Genomic DNA, 19,040 nt, shown 5'->3' on the forward strand with positions numbered 1-19,040 from the left:
TTGTGCAAGGGGTACAGTATAATAATAATAATAATGCACTGTGTATTGTACAAGGGGTAGAGTATAATAATAATAAAGCACTGTGTATGTGTACAAGGGTGTAGAGTATAATAATTATAAAGCACTGTGTAATTGTACAAGGGGTAGAGTATAATACTAATAAAGCACTGTGTATTGTACAAGGGGTAGAGTATAATAATAATAATAATAATAATTAATAATAATAATAATAAAGCACTGTGCATTGTACAAGGGGTAGAGGTAGAGTATAAACTAATAATATAATAATAATTAATAATAATAATAATAATAATAAAAATAAATAAAGCACTGTGTATTGTACAAGGGGGTTTAGAGTATAATAATAATAAAATAATAATAATAATAATAATAATAATAATAATAAAGCACTGTGTATTGTACAATGGGTTAGAGTATAATAATAATAAGTAATAGTAATAATAAAAAAGCACTGTGGTATTGTACAAGGGGTAGAGTATAATATATTAATAATAATAATAATAATAAGCACTGTGTATTGTACAAGGGGTAGAGTATAATAATAATAATAATAATAATAATAATAATAATAAAAAAGCACTGTGTATTGTACAAGGGGGTAGAGTATAATAATAATAATAAAGCACTGTGTATTGTGCAAGGGGTACAGTATAATAATAATAATAATGCACTGTGTATTGTACAAGGGGTAGAGTATAATAATAATAAAGCACTGTGTATTGTACAAGGGGTAGAGTATAATAATAATAATAATAAAGCACTGTGTATTGTACAAGGGGTAGAGTATAATATAATAAAGCACTGTGTATTGTACAAGGGGGTAGAGTATAAGATAATAATAATAAAGCACTGTGTATTGTACAAGGGGTAGAAGTATAATAATAATAATAATAATAATAATAATAACAAATAAATAAAGCACTGTGTATTCTTACAAAGGGGGGTAGAGTATAATAATAATAATAATAATAAAGCACTGTGGTATTAATACAATGGGTAGAGTATAATAATAATAATAATATAATAATAATATAATAATAAGCACTGTGTATTGTACAAGGGGTTAGGAGTATAATAATAATAATAATAATAAAACACTGTGTATTGTAAAAGGGGTAGAGTATAATAATAATAATAATAATAATAATAATAATAATAATAATAATAATAATAATAAAGCACTGTGTATTGTACAAGGGGGTAGAGTATAATAATAATAATAATAATAATAATAAAGCACTGTGTATTGTACAAGGGGGTAGAGTATAATAATAATAATAATAATAATAATAAAGCACTGTGTATTGTACAAGGGGGTAGAGTATAATAATAATAATAAAGCACTGTGTATTGTACAAGGGGGTAGAGTATAATAATAATAATAATAAAGCACTGTGTATTGTACAAGGGGGTAGAGTATAAAAATAATAATAATAAAGCACTGTGTATTGTACAAGGGGGTAGAGTATAATAATAATAAAGCACTGTGTATTGTACAAGGGGGTAGAGTATAATAATAATAATAAAGCACTGTGTATTGTATAAGGGGGTAGAGTATAATAATAATAAAGCACTGTGTATTGTACAAGGGGGTAGAGTATAATAATAATAATAATAAAGCACTGTGTAATGTACAAGGGGGTAGAGTATAATAATAATAATAAAGCACTGTGTATTGTACAAGGGGGTAGAGTATAATAATAATAAAGCACTGTGTATTGTACAAGGGGTAGAGTATAATAATAATAAAGCACTTTGTATTGTACAAGGGGTAGAGTATAATAATAATAAAGCACTGTGTATTGTACAAGGGGTAGAGTACAATAATAATAAAGCACTGTGTATTGTGCAAGGGGTAGAGTATAATAATAATAATAATAATAATAATAATAATAATAATAATAATAAAAAAGCACTGTGTATTGTACAAGGGGGTAGAGTATAATAATAATAAAGCACTGTGTATTGTGCAAGGGGTACAGTATAATAATAATAATAATGCACTGTGTATTGTACAAGGGGGTAGAGTATAATAATAATAAAGCACTGTGTATTGTACAAGGGGGCTAGAGTATAATAATAATAAAGCACTGTGTCATTGTACAAGAGGGGTAGAGTATAATAAAAATCAAAGCACTGTGTATTGTACAAGGGGATAGAGTATAATAATAATAATAATAATAATAATAATAATAATAATAAAGCACTGTGCATTGTACATAAGGGGTTAGCAGGTATAAATAATAACTAATAAAGCACTGTGTATTGCTACACAAGGGGTAGAGTATAATAATAATAATAATAATAATAATAATAATAATAATAAATAAAGCACTGTGTATTGTACAAGGGGTAGAGTATAATAATAATAATAATAATAATAATAATAAAGCACTGTGTATTGTACAAGGGGTAGAGTATAATAATAATAATAATAGTAATAATAAAAAAGCACTGTGTATTGTACAAGGGGTAGAGTATAATACAATAATAATCATATAATAAAGCACTGTGTATTGTACAACGGGGTAGAGTATAAATAATAATAATAATAATAATAAATAACAGCCACTGCTGTATTGTACAAGGGGGTAGAGTATAATAATAATAATAAAGCACTGTGTATTGTACAAGGGGGTAGAGTATAATATTAATAATAAAGCACTGTGTATTGTACAAGGGGGTTAGAGTATAATAATAATAATAAAGCACTGTGTATTGTACAAGGGGGTAGGAGTATAAAAATAATACATAATAAAGCACTGTGTATGGTTACAAGGGGGGTAGAGTATAATAATAATAATAAAGACACCTGTGTATTGTACAAGGGGGTAGAGTATAATAATAATAAAGCACTGTGTATTGTACAAGGGGTAGAGTATAATAATAATAATAAAGCACTGTGTATTGTACAAGGGGGTAGAGTATAAAAATAATAATAATAAAGCACTGTGTATGGTACAAGGGGGTAGAGTATAATAATAATAATAAAGCACTGTGTATTGTACAAGGGGGTAGAGTATAATAATAATAATAAAGCACTGTGTATTGTACAAGGGGGTAGAGTATAATAATAATAAAGCACTGTGTATTGTACAAGGGGTAGAGTATAATAATAATAATAAAGCACTGTGTATTGTACAAGGGGGTAGAGTATAATAATAATAAAGCACTGTGTATTGTACAAGGGGGTAGATTATAATAATAATAATAAAGCACTGTGTATTGTACAAGGGGGTAGAGTATAATAATAATAAAGCACTGTGTATTGTACAAGGGGGTAGACTATACTAATAATAATAAAAGCTCTGTGTATTGTACAAGGGGGTAGAGGTATAATAATAATAATAAAGCACTGTGTATTGTTCAAGGGGGTAGAGATATAAATACAATAATAAAGCACTGTGTATTGTACAAGGGGGTAGAGTATAAAAATAATAATAATAATAAAGCACTGTGTATTGTACAAGGGGGTAGAGTATAATAATAATAAAGCACTGTGTATTGTACAAGGGGTAGAATAAAATAATAATAATAAAGCACTGTGTATTGTACAAGGGGGTAGAGTATAAAAATAATAATAATAATAAAGCACTGTGTATTGTACAAGGGGGGTAGAGTATAATAATATGCACTGGTGTATTGTACAAGGGGGTAGAGTATAATAATAATAATAAAGCACTGTGTATTGTACAAGGGGGGTAGAGTAATAATAATAATAAAGCACAGTGTATTGTTACAAGGGGGTAGAGTATAATAATAATAATAAAGCACTGTGTATTGTACAAGGGGGTAGAGTATAATAATAATAATAATAAAGCACTGTGTATTGTACAAGGGGTTAGAGTATAATAATAATAATAAAGCACTGTGTATTGTACAAGGGGGTAGAGTATAATAATAATAATAATAAAGCACTGTGTATTGTACAAGGGGTAGAGTATAATAATAATAAAGCACTGTGTATTGTACAAGGGGGTAGAGTATAATAATAATAATAATAAAGCACTGTGTATTGTACAAGGGGGTAGAGTAGAATAATAATAATAAAGCACTGTGTATTGTACAAGGGGGAAGAGTATAATAATAATAAAGCACTGTGTATTGTACAAGGGGGTAGAGTATAATAATAATAATAAAGCACTGTGTATTGTACAAGGGGTAGAGTATAATAATAATAATAAAGCACTGTGTATTGTACAATGGGGTAGAGTATAATAATAATAATAAAGCACTGTGTATTGTACAAGGGGGTAGAGTATAATAATAATAATAAAGCACTGTGTATTGTACAAGGGGGGTAGAGTATAATAATAATAATAAAAAAGCACTGTGTATTGTACAAGGGGGTAGAGTATAATAATAATAATAAAGCACTGTGTATTGTACAAGGGGTAGAGTATAATAATAATAATAATAAAGCACTGTGTATTGTACAAGGGGGTAGAGTATAATAATAATAATAAAGCACTGTGTATTGTACAAGGGGGTAGAGTATAATAATAATAATAATAAAGCACTGTGTATTGTACAAGGGGGTAGAGTATAATAATAATAAAGCACTGTGTATTGTACAAGGGGGTAGAGTATAATAATAATAATAATAAAGCACTGTGTATTGTACAAGGGGGTAGAGTAGAATAATAATAATAAAGCACTGTGTATTGTACAAGGGGGTAGAGTATAATAATAATAAAGCACTGTGTATTGTACAAGGGGGTAGAGTATAATAATAATAATAAAGCACTGTGTATTGTACAAGGGGTAGAGTATAATAATAATAATAATAAAGCACTGTGTATTGTACAAGGGGGTAGAGTATAATAATAATAATAAAGCACTGTGTATTGTACAAGGGGGGTAGAGTATAATAATAATAATAAAGCACTGTGTATTGTACAAGGGGTAGAGTATAATAATAATAATAAAAAAGCACTGTGTATTGTACAAGGGGGTAGAGTATAATAATAATAATAAAGCACTGTGTATTGTACAAGGGGGTAGAGTATAATAATAATAATAAAGCACTGTGTATTGTACAAGGGGGTAGAGTATAATAATAATAATAAAGCACTGTGTATTGTACAAGGGGGTAGAGTATAATAATAATAATAAAGCACTGTGTATTGTACAAGGGGTAGAGTATAATAATAATAATAAAGCACTGTGTATTGTACAAGGGGTAGAGTATAATAATAATAAAGCACTGTGTATTGTACAAGGGGGGTAGAGTATAATAATAATAATAAAGCACTGTGTATTGTACAAGGGGGTAGAGTATAATAATAAAGCACTGTGTATTGTACAAGGGGTAGAGTATAATAATAATAAAGCACTGTGTATTGTACAAGGGGGTAGAGTATAATAATAATAAAGCACTGTGTATTGTACAAGGGGATAGAGTATAATAATAATAATAATAATAAAGCACTGTGTATTGTACAAGGGGTAGAGTATAATAATAATAATAATAATAATAATAATAAAGCACTGTGTATTGTACAAGGGGGTAGAGTATAACAATAATAAGGTACAGTGGGTGCTACTCTGTATACTCATCACTTGCACTCAACATTTTAAACCACGTGGCATTTAAACAGGAAGCGCACCCGGTCACATGACAATTCCGGAGAGGAAGTGAAGTCTTTATGAAAGTCCCCTATCTTTTGAGAAGGGTCTAGCTGCAGACTGGAGCTCCAGTCTAGACAGGAAACATGTGACCTACACTCAAAGCTTTTTTTTTTTTTAAATAAACTTTAATGTAAAAAAACAACCTATAGACAATCATTCTGAAAACGAAACATTTTGCAGCTTTTTTGTTCTTCTTAATGTGCACTCACAGTGGTTACCTTTTAAATGGACAATCAGCATAAACCACTGTGAGTGCACATTAGGAAGAACAAGAAAGCTGCAAAATATTTCGTTTTCAGAATGATTGTCTATAGGTTGTTTTTTACATTAAAGTTTATTAAAAAAAAAAAAAGCTTTGAATGAGTGTAGGTCACATGTTTCCTGTGTAGAGTCACTGTCAGTGGAGGTCACATGTTTCCTGTGTAGAGTCACTGTCAGTGGAGGTCACATGTTTCCTGTCTAGAGTGGAGCTCCAGTCTGCAGCTAGACTACTTTGTATCTTTTTATTACTTGTGGAAATGCCGCACCGGAGCGGTAAGTACATATCTGTGACACTTGACCCTGTGGTACCGGGGAATAATATGGTGTAGTGTGTACAGCAGCCCGGGTGATTTGGTCTCCTCTTCTTGTAATGTAGGGTCACGGTTCCTCTCCCTGTCATTAGTGTGTAAGGCTCCTCTCCCTGTCATTAGTGTGTAAGGCTCCTCTCCCTGTCATTAGTGTGTAAGGTTCCTCTCCCTGTCATTAGTGTGTAAGGCTCCTCTCCCTGTCATTAGTGTGTAAGGCTCCTCTCCCTGTCATTAGTGTGTAAGGCTCCTCTCCCTGTCATTAGTGTGTAAGGTTCCTCTCCCTGTCATTAGTGTGTAAGGTTCCTCTCCCTGTCATTAGTGTGTAAGGTTCCTCTCCCTGTCATTAGTGTGTAAGGTTCCTCTCCCTGTCATTAGTGTGTAAGGCTCCTCTCCCGTCATTAGTGTGTAAGGTTCCTCTCCCTGTCATTAGTGTGTAAGGTTCCTCTCCCTGTCATTAGTGTGTAAGGCTCCTCTCCCTGTCATTAGTGTGTAAGGTTCCTCTCCCTGTCATTAGTGTGTAAGGCTCCTCTCCCTGTCATTAGTGTGTAAGGCTCCTCTCCCTGTCATTAGTGTGTAAGGCGTCCTCTCCCCTGTCATTAGTGTGTAAGGGTCCTCTCCCTGTCATTAGTGTGTAAGGCTCCTCTCCCTGTCATTAGTGTGTAAGGCTCCTCTCCCTGTCATTAGTGTGTAAGGTTCCTCTCCCTGTCATTAGTGTGTAAGGCTCCTCTCCCTGTCATTAGTGTGTAAGGTTCCTCTCCCTGTCATTAGTGTGTAAGGCTCCTCTCCCTGTCATTAGTGTGTAAGGTTCCTCTCCCTGTCATTAGTGTTTAAGGCTCCTCTCCCTGTCATTAGGGTGTAAGGCTCCTCTCCCTGTCATTAGTGTGTAAGGCTCCTCTCCCTGTCATTAGTGTGTAAGGCTCCTCTCCCTGTCATTAGTGTGTAAGGTTCCTCTCCCTGTCATTAGTGTGTAAGGTTCCTCTCCCTGTCATTAGTGTGTAAGGCTCCTCTCCCTGTCATTAGTGTGTAAGGCTCCTCTCCCTGTCATTAGGGTGTAAGGCTCCTCTCCCTGTCATTAGTGTGTAAGGTTCCTCTCCCTGTCATTAGTGTGTAAGGCTCCTCTCCCTGTCATTAGTGTGTAGGCTTCCTCTCCCTGTCATTAGTGTGTAAGGCTCCTCTCCCTGTCATTAGTGTGTAAGGCTCCTCTCCCTGTCATTAGTGTGTAAGGTTCCTCTCCCTGTCATTAGTGGGTAAGGCTCCTCTCCCTGTCATTAGTGTGTAAGGCTTCCTCTCCCTGTCATTAGTGTGTTAAGGATCTCTCCCTGTCATTAGTGTGTAAGGCTCCTCTCCCTGTCATTAGTGTGTAAGGTTCCTCTCCCTGTCATTAGTGTGTAAAGGCTCCTCTCCCTGTCATTAGGTGTGTAAGGTTCCTCTCCCTGTCATTAGTGTGTAAGGTTCCTCTCCCTGTCATTAGTGTGTAAGGTTCCTCTCCCTGTCATTAGTGTGTAAGGCTCCTCTCCCTGTCATTAGTGTGTAAGGCTCCTCTCCCTGTCATTAGTGTGTAAGGTTCCTCTCCCTGTCATTAGTGTGTAAGGCTCCTCTCCCTGTCATTAGTGTGTAAGGTTCCTCTCCCTGTCATTAGTGTGTAAGGCTCCTCTCCCTGTCATTAGTGTGTAAGGCTCCTCTCCCTGTCATTAGTGTGTAAGGTTCCTCTCCCTGTCATTAGTGTGTAAGGCTCCTCTCCCTGTCATTAGTGTGTAAGGTTCCTCTCCCCTGTCATTAGTGTGTAAGGTTCCTCTCCCTGTCATTAGTGTGTAAGCTCCTCTCCCCTGTCATTAGTGTGTAAGGCTCCCTCTCCCTGTCATTAGTGTGTAAGGCTCCTCTCCCTGTCATTAGTGTGTAAGGCTCCTCTCCCTGTCCATTAGTGTGTAAGGTTCTCTCCTGTCATTAGTGTGTAAGGCTCCTCTCCCTGTCATTAGGGTGTAAGGCTCCTCTCCCCTGTCATTAGTGTGTAAGGTTCCTCTCCCTGTCAATTAGTGTGTAAGGCTCCTCTCCCTGTCATTAGTGTGTAAGGTTCCTCTCCCTGTCATTAGTGTGTAAGGTTCCTCTCCCTGTCATTAGTGTGTAAGGTTCCTCTCCCTGTCATTAGTGTGTAAGGCTCCTCTCCCTGTCATTAGGGTGTAAGGCTCCTCTCCCTGTCATTAGTGTGTAAGGTTCCTCTCCCTGTCATTAGTGTGTAAGGTTCCTCTCCCTGTCATTAGTGTGTAAGGCTCCTCTCCCTGTCATTAGTGTGTAAGGCTCCTCTCCCTGTCATTAGTGTGTAAGGTTCCTCTCCCTGTCATTAGTGTGTAAGGCTCCTCTCCCTGTCATTAGTGTGTAAGGTTCCTCTCCCTGTCATTAGTGTGTAAGGTTCCTCTCCCTGTCATTAGTGTGTAAGGCTCCTCTCCCTGTCATTAGTGTGTAAGGCTCCTCTCCCTGTCATTAGGGTGTAAGGTTCCTCTCCCTGTCTTTAGTGTGTAAGGTTCCTCTCCCTGTCATTAGTGTGTAAGGTTCCTCTCCCTGTCATTAGTGTGTAAGGTTCCTCTCCCTGTCATTAGTGTGTAAGGCTCCTCTCCCTGTCATTAGTGTGTAAGGTTCCTCTCCCTGTCATTAGTGTGTAAGGTTCCTCTCCCTGTCATTAGTGTGTAAGGTTCCTCTCCCTGTCATTAGTGTGTAAGGCTCCTCTCCCTGTCATTAGTGTGTAAGGCTCCTCTCCCTGTCATTAGTGTGTAAGGTTCCTCTCCCTGTCATTAGTGTGTAAGGTTCCTCTCCCTGTCATTAGTGTGTAAGGTTCCTCTCCCTGTCATTAGTGTGTAAGTCTCCTCTCCCTGTCATTAGTGTGTAAGGTTCCTCTCCCTGTCATTAGTGTGTAAGGCTCCTCTCCCTGTCATTAGGGTGTAAGGTTCCTCTCCCTGTCATTAGGGTGTAAGGTTCCTCTCCCTGTCATTAGTGTGTAAGGCTCCTCTCCCTGTCATTAGTGTGTAAGGTTCCTCTCCCTGTCATTAGTGTGTAAGGTTCCTCTCCCTGTCATTAGTGTGTAAGGTTCCTCTCCCTGTCATTAGTGTGTAAGGCTCCTCTCCCTGTCATTAGTGTGTAAGGCTCCTCTCCCTGTCATTAGTGTGTAAGGCTCCTCTCCCTGTCATTAGTGTGTAAGGTTCCTCTCCCTGTCATTAGTGTGTAAGGCTCCTCTCCCTGTCATTTAGGATGTAGGGCTCCTCTCTCATTACATATATGTGTAGCTCTCTCTCTCTCATTACATATATGTGTAGCTCTCTCTCTCATTACATATATGTGTAGCTCTCTCTCTCATTACATATATGTGTAGCTCTCTCTCTCATTACATATATGTGTAGCTCTCTCTCTCATTACATATATGTGTAGCTCTCTCTCTCATTACATACGTGTAGCTTTCTCTCTCATTACATATATGTGTAGCTCTCTCTCTCTCATTACATATATGTGTAGCTCTCTCTCTCATTACATATATGTGTAGCTCTCTCTCTCATTACATATATGTTTAGCTCTCTCTCTCATTACATATATGTGTAGCTCTCTCTCTCATTACATATATGTGTAGCTTTCTCTCTCTCATTACATATATGTGTAGCTCTCTCTCATTACATATATGTGTAGCTCTCTCTCTCATTACATATGTGTGTAGCTCTCTCTCTCATTACATATATGTGTAGCTCTCTCTCTCATTACATATATGTGTAGCTCTCTCTCTCATTACATATATGTGTAGCTTTCTCTCTCATTACATATATGTGTAGCTCTCTCTCTCATTACATATATGTGTAGCTCTCTCTCTCTCATTACATATATGTGTAGCTCTCTCTCTCATTACATATATGTGTAGCTCTCTCTCTCATTACATATATGTGTAGCTCTCTCTCTCATTACATATATGTGTAGCTCTCTCTCTCATTACATATATGTGTAGCTCTCTCTCTCATTACATACGTGTAGCTTTCTCTCTCATTACATATATGTGTAGCTCTCTCTCTCTCATTACATATATGTGTAGCTCTCTCTCTCATTACATATATGTGTAGCTCTCTCTCTCATTACATACGTGTAGCTTTCTCTCTCATTACATATATGTGTAGCTCTCTCTCTCTCATTACATATATGTGTAGCTCTCTCTCTCATTACATTTATGTGTAGCTCTCTCTCTCATTACATATATGTGTAGCTCTCTCTCTCATTACATATATGTGTAGCTCTCTCTCTCATTACATATATGTGTAGCTCTCTCTCTCTCATTACATATATGTGTAGCTCTCTCTCTCTCATTACATATATGTGTAGCTCTCTCTCTCTCATTACATTTATGTGTAGCTCTCTCTCTCATTACATATATGTGTAGCTCTCTCTCTCATTACATATATGTGTAGCTCTCTCTCATTACATATATGTGTAGCTTTCTCTCTCTCATTACATATATGTGTAGCTCTCTCTCTCATTACATATGTGTGTAGCTCTCTCTCTCATTACATATATGTGTAGCTCTCTCTCATTACATATATGTGTAGCTCCCTCTCTCATTACATATATGTGTAGCGCTCTCTCTCATTACATATGTGTGTAGCTCTCTCTCATTACATATATGTGTAGCTCTCTCTCTCATTACATATATGTGTAGCTCTCTCTCATTACATATATGTGTAGCTCCCTCTCTCATTACATATATGTGTAGCTCTCTCTCATTACATATATGTGTAGCTCTCTCTCTCATTACATATATGTGTAGCTCTCTCTCTCATTACATATATGTGTAGCTCTCTCATTACATATATGTGTAGCTTTCTCTCATTACATTTATGTGTAGCTCTCTCTCTCATTACATTTATGTGTAGCTCTCTCTCTCATTACATATATGTGTAGCTTTCTCTCTCTCATTACATATATGTGTAGCTCTCTCTCTCATTACATTTATGTGTAGCTTTCTCTCTCTCATTACATATATGTGTAGCTTTCTCTCATTACATATATGTGTAGCTCTCTCTCTCATTACATATATGTGTAGCTCTCTCTCTCATTACATATGTGTGTAGCTCTCTCTCTCATTACATATATGTGTAGCTCTCTCTCTCATTACATATAAGTGTAGCTCTCTCTCTCATTACATATATGTGTAGCTCTCTCTCTCATTACATATGTGTGTAGCTCTCTCTCTCATTACATATGTGTGTAGCTCTCTCTCTCATTACATATGTGTGTAGCTCTCTCTCTCATTACATATATGTGTAGCTCTCTCTCTCATTACATATGTGTGTAGCTCTCTCTCTCATTACATATGTGTAGCTCTCTCTCTCATTACATATATGTGTAGCTCTCTCTCATTACATATATGTGTAGCTCTCTCATTACATATATGTGTAGCTCTCTCATTACATATATGTGTAGCTCTCTCATTACATATATGTGTAGCTCTCTCATTACATATATGTGTAGCTCTCTCTCTCATTACATATATGTGTAGCTCTCTCATTACATATATGTGTAGCTCTCTCTCTCATTACATATATGTGTAGCTCTCTCTCTCATTACATATATGTGTAGCTCTCTCTCATTACATATATGTGTAGCTCTCTCTCATTACATATATGTGTAGCTCTCTCTCTCATTACATATATGTGTAGCTCTCTCTCTCATTACATGTGTGTAGCTCTCTCTCTCATTACATATATGTGTAGCTCTCTCTCTCATTACATATATGTGTAGCTCTCTCTCTCATTACATATTTTTGTAGCTCTCTCTCTCATTACATATATGTGTAGCTCTCTCTCTCATTACATATATGTGTAGCTCTCTCTCTCATTACATATATGTGTAGCTCTCTCTCTCATTACATATATGTGTAGCTCTCTCTCTCATTACATACGTGTAGCTTTCTCTCTCATTACATATATGTGTAGCTCTCTCTCTCTCATTACATATATGTGTAGCTCTCTCTCTCATTACATATATGTGTAGCTCTCTCTCTCATTACATATATGTTTAGCTCTCTCTCTCATTACATATATGTGTAGCTCTCTCTCTCATTACATATATGTGTAGCTTTCTCTCTCTCATTACATATATGTGTAGCTCTCTCTCTCTCATTACATATATGTGTAGCTCTCTCTCTCATTACATATATGGTGTAGCTCTCTCACTCATACATATATGTGTAGCTCTCTCTCTCATTACATATATGTGTACGCTTTCCTCTCATTACATATATGTGTAGCTCTCTCCTCATTACATATATGTGTAGCTTTCTCTCTCTCATTACATATATGTGTACCTCTCTCTCTCATTACATATATGTGTAGCCTCTCTCTCATTACATATATGTGTAGCCTCTCTCTCTCTCATTAACATATATGTGTAGCTTTCTCTCTCTCATTACATATATGTTAGCTTTCTCTCTCATTACATATAGTGTAGCTCTCTCTCTCATTACATATATGTGTAGCTCTCTCTCTCATTACATATACTGTGTAGCTCTCTCTCTCTCATTACATATATGTGTAGCTCTCCTCTCTCATTACTATATATGTGTAGCTCTCTCTCTCATTACATATATGTGTAGCTCTCTCCCTCATTACATATATGTGTAGCTCTCTCTCTCATTACATATATGGTGTAGCTCTCTCTCTCATTACATATATGTGTAGCTTTCTCTCTCTCATTACATAGTATGTTGTAGCTTCTCTCTCTCATTACATATATGTGTAGCTCTCTCTCTCAGTACATATATGTGTAGCTCTCTCTCATTACATATATGTGTAGCTCTCTCTCTCATTACATATATGTGTAGGCTCTCTCTCTCATTACATATATGTGTAGCTCTCTCTCTCATTACATATATGTGTAGCTCTCTCTCTCATTACATATAGTGTAGCTCTCTCTCGCATTACATATAATGTGTTAGCTCTCTCTCTCATTACATATATGTGTAGCTCTCGCTCTCATTACATATATGTGTACGCTCTCTCTCATTACATATATGTGTAGCTCTCTCTCTCATTACATATATGTGTAGCTCTCTCTCTCATTACATATATGTGTAGCTCTCTCTCTCTCATTACATATATGTGTAGCTCTCTCTCTCATTACATATATGTGTAGCTCTCTCTCTCATTACATATAGGTGGTAGCTCCTCTCTCATTACAATATTGTAGCTTCTCTCTCATACATATATGTGTAGCTCTCTCTCTCATTACATATATGTGTACTCTCCTCTCATTACATATATGTGTAGCTCTCTCATTACTTAATGTGTAGCTCTCTCTCTCATTACTTATATGTGTAGCTCTCTCTCTCATTACTTATATGTGTAGCTCTCTCTCTCGTCATTGACATATAGTGTAGCTCTCTCTCTCATTACATATATGTGAGCTCTCTCTCTCATAGCATATATGGTAGCTTCCTCTCTCTCATTACATAAAGTGTAGGCTCTCTTCTCTCATTACTATATTGTGTAGCTCTCTCTCTCATTACATTATAGGTGTAGCTCTCTCTCTCATTACATATATGTGTAGCTCTCTCATTTACATATATGTGTAGCTCTCTCTCTCATACATATATGTGTAGCTATCTCTCTCATTTACATATGATGAGTAGCTCTCTCTCATCATTACATATATGTGTAGCTCCTCTCTCATTACATATATGTGTACTCTCTCTCAGCTATTACTTATATGGGTAGCTTCTCTCATCTCATTACATATATGTTAGCTCTCTCTCATTACATATATGTGTACGCTCTCTCTCATTACATATATGTGTAGCTCTCTCTCTCATTGTACATATATTGTTAGCTCTCTCTGCTCATTACATATATGTGTATCTCTCTCTCTCATTACATATATGTGTAGCTCTCTCTACTCATTACATATAGTGTACTCTCTCTCTCATTACATATATGTGTAGCGCTCTCTCTCAGTACATAGTATGTGTAGCCTCTCTCTCATTACATATATGTGTAGCTCTCTCTCTTCATTACATAGTATTGTAGCTCTCCTCTCATTACATATATGTGTAGCTCTCTCTCTCATTACATATTGTGTACTCTCTCTCTTCATTACATATAGTGTAGCTCTCTCTCATTACATATATGTGTAGCTCTCTCTCATTACATATATGTGTAGCTCTCTCTCTCATTACATATATGTGTAGCTCTCTCATTACATATATGTGTAGCTCTCTCTCTCATTACATATATGTGTAGCTCTCTCTCTCATTACATATATGTGTAGCTCTCTCTCTCTCATTACATATATGTGTAGCTCTCTCTCTCATTACATATATGTGTAGCTTTCTCTCTCACTACATATATGTGTAGCTCTCTCTCTCATTACATATATGTGTAGCTCTCTCTCATTACATATATGTGTAGCTCTCTCTCTCATTACATATATGTGTAGCTCTCTCTCTCATTACATATATGTGTAGCTCTCTCTCATTACATATATGTGTAGCTTTCTCTCTCATTACATATATGTGTAGCTATCTCTCTTTCATTACATATGTGTGTAGCTCTCTCTCTCATTACATATATGTGTAGCTCTCTCTCTTTCATTACATATGTGTGTAGCTCTCTCTCTCATTACATATATGTGTAGCTTTCTCTCTCATTACATATATGTGTAGCTCTCTCTCTTTCATTACATATGTGTGTAGCTCTCTCTCTCATTACATATATGTGTAGCTCTCTCTCTCATTACATATATGTGTAGCTCTCTCTCTCATTACATATATGTGTAGCTCTCTCTCATTACATATATGTGTAGCTCTCTCTCTCATTACATATATGTGTAGCTCTCTCTCTCTCATTACATATATGTGTAGCTCTCTCTCTCATTACATATATGTGTAGCTCTCTCTCTCATTACATATATGTGTAGCTCTCTCTCTCATTACATATATGTGTAGCTCTCTCTCTCATTACATATATGTGTAGCTCTCTCTCTCATTACATATATGTGTAGCTTCTCTCTCATTACATATATGTGTAGCTCTCTCTCTCATTACATATATGTGTAGCTCTCTCTCTCATTACATATATGTGTAGCTCTCTCTCTCATTACATATATGTGTAGCTTTCTCTCTCATTACATATATGTGTATCTCTCTCTCTCATTACATATATGTGTAGCTCTCTCTCTCATTACTTATATGTGTAGCCTCTCTCTCGTCATTACATATATGTGTAGTTCTCTCTCTCATTACATATATGTGTAGCTCTCTCTCTCATTACATATATGTGTAGCTTTCTCTCTCTCATTACATATATGTGTAGCTTTCTCTCTCTCATTACATATATGTGTAGCTCTCTCTCATTACATATGTGTGTAGCTTTCTCTCTCATTACATATATGTGTAGCTCTCTCTCTCATTACATATATGTGTAGCTCTCTCTCTCATTACATATATGTGTAGCTCTCTCTCTCATTACATATATGTGTAGCTTTCTCTCTCATTACATATATGTGTAGCTCTCTCTCTCATTACATATATGTGTAGCTCTCTCTCTCATTACATATGTGTAGCTCTCTCTCTCATTACATATATGTGTAGCTCTCTCTCTCTCATTACATATATGTGTAGCTCTCTCTCTCATTACATATATGTGTAGCTCTCTCTCTCATTACATATATGTTAGCGCTCTACTCTCATTACATATATGTGTGTAGCTCTCTCATTACATATAGTGTGTAGCTTTCTCTCTCATTACATATATGTGTAGCTCTCTCTCATTACATATATGTGTAGCTCTCTCTCTCATTACATATATGGTGTAGCTCTCTCTCTCATTACATATATGTGTAGCTCTCTCTCTCATTACATATATGGTGGTAGCTCTCTCTCTCATTACATATAGTGTGTAGCTCTCTCTCATTACATATATGTGTAGCTCTCTCTCTCATTACATATATGTGTAGCTCTCTCTCTCTCATTACATATATGTGTACGCTCTCTCTCTCATTAAATATGTGTGTAGCTCTCTCTCATTACATTATGTGTAGCTCTCTCTCTCATTTCATATATGTGTAGCTCTCTCTCATTACATATATGTGTAGCTCTCTCTCTCATTACATATATGTGTAGCTCTCTCTCTCTCATTACATATATGTGTAGCTCTCTCTCTCATTACATATATGTGTAGCTCTCTCTCTCATTACATATATGTGTAGCTCTCTCTCTCAATACATATATGTGTAGCTCTCTCTCATTACATATATGTGTAGCTCTCTCTCTCATTACATATATGTGTAGCTCTCTCTCTCATTACATATATGTGTAGCTCTCTCTCTCATTACATATATGTGTAGCTCTCTCTCTCATTACATATATGTGTAGCTCTCTCTCTCATTACATATATGTGTAGCTCTCTCTCTCATTACATATATGTGTAGCTCTCTCTCTCTCATTACATATATGTGTAGCTCTCTCTCTCATTACATATATGTGTAGCTCTCTCTCTCATTACATATATGTGTAGCTCTCTCTCTCATTACATATATGTGTAGCTCTCTCTCATTACATATATGTGTAGCTTTCTCTCTCTCATTACATATATGTGTAGCTCTCTCTCTCATTACATATATGTGTAGCTCTCTCTCTCTCATTACATATATGTGTAGCTCTCTCTCATTACATATATGTGTAGCTCTCTCTCTCATTACCATATATGTTTAGCTCTCTCCTGTCATTACAATATATGTTGAGCTCTCTCTCTCATTACATATATTGTGTAGGCTTCTCCTCTCATTACATATATGTGTAGCTCGCATCTCATACATTACTATATGTGTAGCTCTCCTCTCCTCATTACATATGTGTAGCTCTCTCTCTCATTACATTATATGATTAGCCTCTCTCTCATTACATATATGAGTAGCGTCTCCCTCTCATTACATATATGTGTAGCTCTCCCTCTCATTTACATATATGTGTACGCTCTCTCTATTGCTTCTCTCTCAGACATATATGTGTAGATCTCTCTCTCATTAAAATATGTTGTAGCTCTCTCTCTCATTACATATATGTGTAGCTCTCTCTCTCATTACATATATGTGTAGCTCTCTCTCTCATTACATATATGTGTAGCTCTCTCTCATTACATATATGTGTAGCTCTCTCTCATTACATATATGTGTAGCTCTCTCTCATTACATATATGTGTAGCTCTCTCTCTCATTACATATATGTGTAGCTCTTTCTCTCATTACATATATGTGTAGCTCTCTCTCTCATTACATATATGTGTAGCTCTCTCTCTCATTACATATATGTGTAGCTCTCTCTCTCATTACATATATGTGTAGCTCTCTCTCTCTCATTACATATATGTGTAGCTCTCTCTCTCATTACATATATGTGTAGCTCTCTCTCTCATTACATATATGTGTAGCTCTCTCTCTCATTACATATATGTGTAGCTCTCTCTCTCATTACATATATGTGTAGCTCTCTCTCTCATTACATATATGTGTAGCTCTCTCTCTCATTACATATATGTGTAGCTCTCTCTCATTACATATATGTGTAGCTCTCTCTCATTACATATATGTGTAGCTCTCTCTCTCATTACATATATGTGTAGCTCTCTCTCTCATTACATATATGTGTAGCTCTCTCTCTCATTACATATATGTGTAGCTCTCTCTCATTACATATATGTGTAGCTCTCTCTCATTACATATATGTGTAGCTCTCTCTCTCATTACATATGTGTGTAGCTCTCTCTCTCATTACATATATGTGTAGCTCTCTCTCTCTCATTACATATATGTGTAGCTCTCTCATTACATATATGTGTAGCTCTCTCTCTCATTACATATGTGTGTAGCTCTCTCTCTCTCATTACATATGTGTGTAGCTCTCTCTCTCATTACATATATGTGTAGCTCTCTCTCACATTACATATATGTTTAGCTCTCTCTCTCATTACATATATGTGTAGCGCTCTCTCTCATTACATATATGTGTAGCTCTCTCTCATTACATATATGTGTAGCTCTCTCTCATTACATATATGTGTAGCTCTCTCTCTCATTACATATATGTGTAGCTCTTTCTCTCATTACATATATGTGTAGCTCTCTCTCTCATTACATATATGAGTAGCTCTCTCTCTCATTACATATATGTGTAGCTCTCTCTCTCATTACATATATGAGTAGCTCTCTCTCTCTCTCATTACATATATGTGTAGCTCTCTCCCTCATTACATATATGTGTAGCTCTCTCTCTCATTACATATATGAGTAGCTCTCTCTCTCTCATTACATATATGTGTAGCTCTCTCCCTCATTACATATATGTGTAGCTCTCTCTCTCATTACATATATGAGTAGCTCTCTCTCTCTCATTACATATATGTGTAGCTCTCTCCCTCATTACATATATGTGTAGCTCTCTCTCATTACATATATGTGTAGCTCTCTCTCTCATTACATATGGGTGTAGCTCTCTCTCCCTCATTACATATATGTGTAGCTCTCTCTCTCATTACATATATGTGTAGCTCTCTCTCATTACATATATGTGTAGCTCTCTCTCATTACATATATGTGTAGCTCTCTCTCTCATTACATATGTGTGTAGCTCTCTCTCTCATTACATATATGTGTAGCTCTCTCTCTCTCATTACATATATGTGTAGCTCTCTCATTACATATATGTGTAGCTCTCTCTCTCATTACATATGTGTGTAGCTCTCTCTCTCTCATTACATATGTGTGTAGCTCTCTCTCTCATTACATATATGTGTAGCTCTCTCTCAC

The 19,040-nt window shown here is 36.0% G+C and overlaps 1 protein-coding gene across 1 annotated transcript in view; it reads left to right on the forward strand.

The window, feature by feature from the left end:
• Positions 1 to 6,085: 6,085 nt before the first annotated feature.
• The window catches only part of B3GAT3 (beta-1,3-glucuronyltransferase 3), a gene marked incomplete in the record, with an annotated part of 130,042 nt that continues 117,087 nt past the window's right edge, over positions 6,086 to 19,040 (forward strand). The window contains 1 exon segment of the mRNA XM_053719952.1: positions 6,086 to 6,186.

The sequence above is a fragment of the Bombina bombina genome, chromosome 7 (assembly GCF_027579735.1).
Source record: "Bombina bombina isolate aBomBom1 chromosome 7, aBomBom1.pri, whole genome shotgun sequence".
NCBI lineage: Eukaryota > Metazoa > Chordata > Amphibia > Anura > Bombinatoridae > Bombina > Bombina bombina.